At 39.1% G+C, this 9,479-nt stretch overlaps 1 non-coding gene across 1 annotated transcript; it reads left to right on the forward strand.

Annotated features, from left to right (window-relative positions):
- Positions 1 to 1,208: 1,208 nt before the first annotated feature.
- Positions 1,209 to 1,306, forward strand: LOC136377907 (Z30 small nucleolar RNA). Its single transcript, XR_010746518.1, has one exon. It is a non-coding gene; the product is annotated as a Z30 small nucleolar RNA (small nucleolar RNA).
- The last annotated feature ends 8,173 nt before the right edge of the window (positions 1,307 to 9,479 follow it).

The following is a 9,479-nucleotide window of genomic DNA, read 5'->3' on the forward strand; positions in this document are numbered from 1 at the left end:
TTTTGCCTGCCTTTTAAAATGTTACAGAAATGTGACAAACAAGTGTCATTAAAAAATGCAGAGCCTGACCAGGTGGTGGCGCAGTGGATAGAGCGTCGGACTGGGATGCGGAAAATCCAGGTTAGAGATCCCGAGGTCACCAGCTTGAGCACGGGCTCATCTGGTTTGAGCAAAAGCTCACCAGCTTGGACACAAGACCACTGGCTCGAGCAAGGGGTCACTCGGTCTGCTGAAGGCCCGTGGACAAGGCACATACGAGAAAGCAATCAATGAACAACTAAGGTGTCGCAACAAAAAACTGATGATAGATGCTTCTCATCTCTCTCCATTCCTATCTGTCCCTATCTATCCCTCTCTCTGACTCTCTCTCTGTCTCTGTAAAAAAAAAAAAAAAAAAAAAAAGTGCTGAAGCACTACCAGTTGAAACTTTTTCTGGGTGTTTCTTGAAATGAAACTTGAAAGCTTCTCCCACATTGCCAGCATGTCTTTAATTTCACTTGTAGAAATCACTTCCTCCGACTCTACCTCCTCCTCACTTCTAATCTCTTGCAGAAGCTCTGTATGTTGCATCATCTGTAGCTCCTTCAACTCCTCAGTTGAGAGTTCTTCCTCATATTTCTCCATGAGCTCGTTTACATCACCCTCATCTACCTCCAGACCCATCGACTTTCCGAGGAACACAATCTCCTCCAGTGTTCTACCTTGGTCTCGGTCTCTGGTTTGAATTCTTCGAAATCCCTGTCGCAACAACATCAGGCCATAACTTTTTTCATGCCAAGCTCAAGGTTCTCCTTGTAACCTCTTGCCATGCCAAAGTCAATAATGCATAAACATATTGCGATGTTGTGGTGACCTTTCCAAAACTCTCGAAGGGTTAGAATTATATTCTCAGTCACCTCAAAGCAGCAGCGGAACAAATGCTTTGTGTAAAGCTTTTTAAAGTTGGAAATGACCTGCTGATCCATAGGTTTCAAGATGGAAGTCGTGTTGGTTGGGAAGTAAAGGGCTTTCACAAATTTGAACTCATCAAAAATGTCATCTTCAAGACCAGGTGGGTGGGCTGAATCCTTATCAAGGATTAGTAATGCTTTCATTGGGAGTTTATTTTCTTGAAGATATTTCTTCACTGCAGAACCAAAGATGAGATTTACCCATTCAATAAAAAACTGCCGTGTAATCCATGCTCTAGCATTGGCACACCACATAACCTGCAGTTTTTCTTTAAAAATCTTGTGAGTCTTTTACTGCCATTGCTTCAGTGTTGGCTTTGACCAGGGTATGATCACTTAATCTTCTCTCTGAGCTGAAGAAAAAAAAATAAAAATAAAAAAAATAAAAATCTTGTGAGTCTTAAAGGCTCAAGGATTTTTGGAATGATCCACTAGCAGTGGCTTTACTTTACAGTCACCACTAGCATCTGCACACAATGCAAGGGTCAGATGGTCCTTCATAGGTCTATGGCCTGGCAGCTTCTTCTCCTCTGTGGTGATGAAAGTCCTCTGGGGCATTTTTTTCCAAAACAATACTGTTTCATCACAGTTGAACAGTTGTTGGGGGATGTAGCCTTTCTTTGTGATAAGCGCAGCAAAACGTGTGATGTACTCCTCAGCTGCCTTAATGTCAGCACTCACAGCTTCACCATGCCTCACCACCAGTGGATGCCAGATCTCTTCTTGAAATTTTCAAACCAGCCATGACTTGCCTTAAACGTATCTTCTGCTGCCTCTTTTGCAGTTGATGATTCTTTCTTCTTCAAGTCGCCATAAATAATATGTGCCTTTTCATATTACAGTCTCCATCACTGTATCTCCTGCCAGATCTTTCTCTTTCACCCACACCAGCAGAAACTTCTCCATTTCTTCATGGATATTTGTCCTTAATTGGGACAGAATTGTAGTTTCATTCACTGGATTTGCACTTTTGATGGCATCCTTTTGTTTAAGGATGGTACAAATTGTAGATGTATTGCTAGTTCAATCACTTGTACACCACACTCATGTTTTTCTATTATTTCTTGCTTTACTTCTATCGACATCATTCTCTTCTTCTTCTCACCACTGTCCTTTACACTCACTTTCTTCGGCCCCATGATAGTACACAAAAAAAGTTAGTAAAAAATGCAAAAATGATGCAAGAACAAGTACAGCGCACAAGATTCAACTTGATTCTGCAGGTAACACGTGAGAAAGACGAGATGCTGGTGTTGTGCTGCCAATACTGGACCTGTGCGCCAATGCGCCAACTAGCAGCAGCTTCCCAAATCACGACTCATATCTTGGAATTTCACTTGGAACTCGAACAAAAATACGGACCAAGTTGCAGCTCGTATCATAAAAAATGTGTATGTTGGTCTGCTCGTATCTCAAGGTACCACTACACTTCCCAAATAAAAAAAAGCTAAGGGATTTCATCACCACTAGACCTGTCTTACAAGAATGTTTCAAGGAGTTCCTCAAGGAGACTAATTAGTAATATGAAAAGGTACAACACACTATTAAAAGTAAATATATAGTCAGATTCAGGATAATGAAACAGAATATGATAATTTGTTAACCACTTAACTTTAAAAATAACTACACTACAATGACTTATTAATGAATACACACTATAAAAAGATGTTAATTATGACATTAAAAACAAAACATAGGGGAGAGTAAAAGGGTAGAGTTTTTGTATATAATTGAAATTATTATTATCTTAACATAGACTATTATAACTGAAAGATGTTTTATTTAAGTCTTATGGTAACCACAAGGCAAGTACCTACAATAGATACACAAAAGATAAAGAGTAGAGATTCAAAGCATATCACAATAGAAAATCATCAATTCACAAAAGAAGGTGTGAACAAAAGAAAGGAACAAGGTAACTACAATATGGTAAGGAAACAATAAATAATATGGCATTAGTAAGTCTTTGCCTATCAACAATTACTTTAAGTAAAAATGGATTAAATTTTTCCAATTAAAAGGACGAGAGGGTGGGGAAAATGAGATGTTCAATAGGTATAAAATTTTAATTATAAGTTTTAGTTATAAGATAGACACAGCATGGTGATTAAAGTTAATAATGTTGTATTGTATACTTGAAAGTTGCAAATTGAGTGTATCTTAAGAATTCTTACCAGAAAAGGAGGGTAACTAAGGTGAGGTGATAAATGTATTAATTAACTCAATTGTGGTGATTATTTCACAATGTATATGCATATCAATACATCCTGTTGCATACATTAAATATATACAATCTTATTTGTCAATTATACCTCAGTAAAAAAATAGACAAGCCATTATCAACCAATTAGAATGATTCCCGTTCCAAGCAGAGGGGCTGGTTATTCCCAAAAAGTAATAAGAAGAGCCAATAGTGTTGATGAGCCCTCACCGTGTACCTACAATTTTGCTAAATCCTTGACGTGAATTAGTTCATCCTTCTCTACCGGACTGTGACATGTTACTGTTATGATCTCTATTTTTTATATGAGCTCACTGAAGCTCCAAGATATGAAGTGACTTGCTCAGCCTCACATAGCTAGTGCACAGAGGTGTCTACTGCACGTGGGGCAGTCTCATTCCACAGCCCCTGCTCTTAAACATGATACTACATTGGAAGTCACTAGAAATCTGTAAGATGTCATTCCAAGAACCTTTTCTACAACATGACCATCATGTAGGTCTCACAGGGAGAAATAGAAAAAGGCAGGAAAGGTCTACATTTTTATTCAGTTTTGAGAAGACTTGAAATGTTATGACAAAAATTTCCTAATTTTCTTCAAAACATTCATTCTTTTATGCAGCCATAGTCTCTTGATTAACTCTAGCTGTAAGGATATGTAGGAGATTAGATGTGAAAACTCGGATAGTACTCATACCTCTCAGCTTTCTTCTACCTTAACTAGACTGGGGTAGTTGTTGTTCAAAATTAATTCAAGAAAGGCTACTTTTCAGGATTGGCAGCTTTTCAGTAATTTTAGAAAAGTAATTTCACACACACACAAAAAAACCCTCTATGTGTGGGTTTCACGTTACAAAACTACATGCAATCAGATATAGTCATAGAAACTCAGAGAGGAAGCAGGCATCAAAGGAAGATAAATATATTAAATCTCTTTCTCACAGACACACAGAACAATTTTCTTTTCAAATGCCAAAAGAAGTAATGTAATGATCTAGATAATACAGGTACCAAATTTTTGCTCTTGAAAAAAGAGATGGATGGAATATTCTTAGAAATCACCACAACAATCATATTCTCTCTATAATCCCTCCTCTTCATTTCCCTTTGCTCAAATGTTTTGCCATTTGAAATGGAAAGCATGAGTTGAGAGAAAGCCTATTCATCCCAGCCACCATGTGTGATGAAAAACACCCACGGAGGCCCGTGGCTATCCCTACAGGGCTCATGGTAGCCGGAACCTTGGTTCAGCTTCCTAGTACATCAATTCTGCTTTCTTGGTGTGCTGCAGGTGGTCAAACTCTGGAAGATGGATCCATATTAACAAAATATACTAGAGACTTAGAGATAAACTCAAAGGCCAATGTATTACTTTCTAGGAAAGAATGGTCTAGCGAATTACCTGTAACTGGTTCTTGGCTCAGGTACTCCTTCCTGAGAGGCTAGTCCACTTAGGATTAGAGGTTGCTTACTGAAAAGGGGAAAGAGTAACAAAGCACAGTGTTTCCAAACTCTTTACTCAGCCGTAGACTGTTTGTTCTAATGACAACTATGCCTGGAATGGCAGATATTAGACCCACATGCCTCCACTTTTCCTCTCACATCTGTATAGACTTCGTTAACTGAGCTCAGCACTCCTCACCAAACCCAGAGCCAGTCTCAGAATCCTTCTTAACATAGCACTCTATAAAACAGCTGACAAACCTGGGGTTCTATGGGGAAAATATATTATGGGGACTTCAAGGTCAACTTCAAGAACACTATCCACACTGATTTCTATGCTGGGTAATATAGCATCCCTTTCTTCTCACCTAAATTCAGAATCAATTAAGAAATAAGACACAAGAGATGGGGAAACTGATCAAAATGCTATCTTCTAATAAAGATAAGCTTATAAGTGAGCTTTAAAATTGTGAGTAAAAGCTCTGTTCTTTGTCTCTGAATTAGTGTCCCATCTAGTCATAGGCAATACTGGAAAACCACAGACCTCTCCCATGGAAGATCCTGGCTCATTGAGCTTATAGCCCACCAGTAAAGCAGACCAGAATGCACCCTCACTGCAGACAGCAGATCTGACAATAGGAACCAAGAAGGGGCTGAGTCACACACATGAAGTTCCTTCTTCTGACTCATCCCTCAGATAAACCTCTCCTCTCCTAGTGAGTAAAGGGGACCGCCAAGGATTAGCAGTGGTTCTTCAGAGCAGTGGTCCTTACATACATTGCTGCAACCCTGTCTCCAATCTCAGAATAAGTAGGTCTGGGGTGGGGCCCAAACTTTTCATTTTTAGCAAGATCCCAGATGCTGCTGCTGGCCTGGAGACCACACTTTGCGAACCACCGCTATAATGGAAACCCCTCTGTCTGAAATTTTCCTCCAATCGACCATGAACAGATCAGTGTTAGCTCATAAAACAATACATAATTGCCAGATCTGGCTTATAAAGGATTAGCTTGCTCAACACCAGATGAAACCAACTTTTAAGAGCTTCCATAACTATAGGTCTTCCCAGGGTCTTTATAAAGCTCATGTATACATAATTCTTTAGGGAAAACCTACAGTCTGCAGTCTTTTCCCAACTCAGTTGACTATAGACTACTTTTTAAAATTTTTACTCTTTTTAGGGAAGGGGGAGCAGAGCAGAGCCAAGGGGCTTATGTTCGTCCACCCTTTGGAAAATACTAGGTTGGTCTAGAACTTCCTTCAGTTGTTTTTCAGACTTGGATATGACCTGATCAACATAGCTGTTTCTCATGCTTCCTCGTTAATTCTTTCGTGCAGTCAGCACAAATTGCTTTAATTCTCACTGTGTCCCAAACACTGAGATTGATGCTGGGATACCAAGATTGATCTGGACATCAGAGGCTCCCACTGTCAGGGGATGGGGTGGAATCATGTTAATGTAATGAGTACTATACCAGCACACCAGTCACACAAGTCACATGGGGAAAGAGAAGGAAGAGCTCCCTGCTAGACAACGAGGGGCGAAGAAGTACATGGAAAATTCAGACACTTCCTGGAGGAAAGATACCTGAGCACAGCCACAAGGTAGTAGCAATTTAACCCATGTATTCCAGGCTGAGGGGCCAGATGCCCAGAACTTAATGGGAAGAGAGAACCCATGAGGCTAGAGCACACGTGCTATGTGAAGTGGTGAGCGATGTGGCTGGAAGGGTGAGCATGGTCCAAACTGCTATGTGGCACCTCCACATGTTTACAAGGCATCTTATAGTTGGTCATTTCTTTAGGGGGCTCCCCTCATCTTGTTTAGATGGTTTAGTTCCAGAAGATAACTTCTCCATTTCTGGTCAGCTGGCTCCAGATAGCTGTGAACTGAAGACACCCTCCTCCTCCTCCTGCTTTCCTTGGTGTCCAGAGGACAGGCAGGCAGGAATAACTGTCGTGATCTTTGTGTTCCCTGCTGGTCACGAACTGGCTGGAAATGAGGATTCCTGCATTCAGTGTGTCACTTGGTGACAGTGCCCATGGGTGTGATGGACCAGAACACAAGGCATACCCACTCCATTCCCAGCATCCCCTCCTTTGGTCTGTGCCATGTGGCGGCCAGACATTACACAGCAGCACCTGTGCATGGGAGAAAAGCATGATGGCTCATGCCTAGACACTGGCCAGATGTTGACACACAAGTCAACATCCTCAGTGGCTAGCTGAGGACAAAGGGAATAAAGACAGTGAGAAGAATTTTATAGAACCTGTGAGTTCCCCTCACAGCCTTGATTTCAAAGAGTATCTGATGCACATATTTTCACAGGGGTTTTTTTCTTGTTTATTTTTCCAACTAGACTTGGAAATTCTATTTCACAGTACATTTTGCCCAGTTTGATTCGCCAAACCAAATTTAGTAATTATATTTCACAGTCCATCACAGATGTAAACAGCTCTATTGAACTTCATGCAAAACAGCCAACTCTCTCAGGTCCAAATAATGCAGTTCTACTTCAGATTCCATTAGTCCCAGTGGACAGGCAACTGAGTCTTTCTGTGTCAATTCCTGCATTATTTCTTGGATAAAAATGACATATCCCAAGGCTTGAATATGGCATCAATTTGAAAGTTAACCCAATACCAACTTTCACTTGTGAAATATTTGATAGGTTTTTACCTCTTAGCATCAACTGGCCAAATGGATATCTTGATGGTTTGAAATCAACATCATTCTCTGTTTCATATTGTCCAGTCAGCACTTTAGGCATAGAGAAGGGAGGGGAAGTACCAAAAGGGACAAGATGAAGATCCTCACTTTAAATAAATGACACAGCTTTATTACTTCCCACGGTGAGCTCCGTAATAACCTTCAGAGGCAGGAGCTTTTAGGGATTCACATTGTGCATGTCGTACATCATCTCCAAGGCCGTTTTGTCCTCTTAGATGATTGCAGAACAATGAATATATTGATCAATCTCTTTCCTCTTTCAAAATCTGTGCAGCTGAAAATGAGAAAAGGCATCCTTTCAGTTAGGAGTGGATTTATGGTGATATCTCTCTTCAACCAAAGCAAGGTCAACACTACAAAGACCAGTGGTCACGTGGAGTGAGACGGTTATATGACTCCTTGATGGCTCTCAGAGGGTTTATGGTGGCCTGCTTCCCAAACTGGTGCATATCTCAGTCCACAGCTGGTGGTAGAAAGTTTATTAAGAGTCTGGATTTTGTATTTATAAGATTCCCATTACCTGTTTTAACTGAGTGTTAACTTGATAAATAACTTCACTGATAGTTAGGATGGTCTTTTTCTCACTTTTATGGACTGCTAAGTGTTTGCAAGAGTCAAAATTTGAAAAATGTTTATTTTTCCTTCCTTCCTTCTTTTCTTTTTTTTTCTTTCCTTTCTTTCTTCCTTTCCTTTCTTCTTTTTCTTCCTTCCTTCCTTCCTTCCTTCCTTCCTTCCTTCCTTCCTTCCTTCCTTCCTTCTTTCCTTCCTTCTTTCCTTCCTTCCTTCTTTTCTTTCCTTTTTGAATTATGGGGTCAGCTTTTAGGGTTCATTTTTTTTTCACTGGGAATGTTTAATATATTTTAAAGTCCTTTAGCAGAAAGAGAGAGGGCTAGCAATAACAGAACAGACCAACTCTTCCTTACTATACAAGTTCAATCCAATTTCCAACTCTGTCCCAAACTAGTTATATTAATTTAAGGATACCATTTAAACTATTTGAAATTGGTTCCTTATTTGAAAAGTGAGCATAATAAAAATCTGCTCTATCTGCCTCATAAGATTGTTGTGAGGATCTACTGAAATTGATCTACATGAATACCTTTTATAAAATGGTGGTTATAATTATAGCCAAGCATTAGCTATAAATTACTCCCTTTAGGTTCATTCCTGCTACTGGTTAATCTCATATTAATTTTATCTGATCACATATGTTCCCCTATTGGCCAATATTCTTAACAAATTGTTTTGTCCCTTCATTATCTCATCCATATTGTCAACTCCTATCCCAAGGCTGTGAAATACCAGTTACTCAATTTGACCGCTAGAGGGCACAAAGCCTTTTTGTTTCCTTTTTCTCAAATCAAGGGAGTTAATTCTGTTGAGCCATTCATTACACAGTAGGTAACTCTTATGTTACCTACTGGAGCAATAAGTAAATATGCAAATATACAGAATTAAAAATAAGCTGGTTCATGGTTTGGGTCTCTGAAAAATATCTCACAGGAAAAGAGAAACTGTATCTTTTCTTAACTAATTAAAACTAAATTAAAAGAAATTTGTTTATCTATATATGATTATATATACATTTATTTCTTACTTCTGTCCACTGAGAAAACCTAGAAGCAATAACACCTCAATATCAACAAGCACACCTAGTGCCAGATCTTGGTTTCTAAATACCATGCTCCAATAAAATAAGGCAAGACTCCTTAGAGAAATAGCTGATCCCAGGGCTAAGAGCAGGGAAGAATACAAACTTAGAACATCTTATGGTATCATAGAGGATAGAAGCATTTCAAACAATTATGACTACATGTCTAAAGAATACCAGAGTCAACTTAAAGGGACTCCTAATTGCCAAACAAGGACCATTTGAGCAACAAAAAAAATATATAATAATGGTAATGAAATAAAACAACTGATTGTGAATTTAACTGATATAATAAACAATTGAATAAATAAGTTAAGAGGGAAGAAGAAACAGCTCTTCTTACAATGAAATTCCAGTTAATAAATAAAGAAGTACTAATAGAAATAGACAAACACCACAGTGATAGTTATTATTGGAAAGAACTATCAAGGATTACTAAAATTAGCTGGTGAAAGTTTGATAAGAAACAGGATATTTGCACAG

Source organism: Saccopteryx leptura, chromosome 6, assembly GCF_036850995.1.
Source record: "Saccopteryx leptura isolate mSacLep1 chromosome 6, mSacLep1_pri_phased_curated, whole genome shotgun sequence".
Classification (NCBI taxonomy): domain Eukaryota; kingdom Metazoa; phylum Chordata; class Mammalia; order Chiroptera; family Emballonuridae; genus Saccopteryx; species Saccopteryx leptura.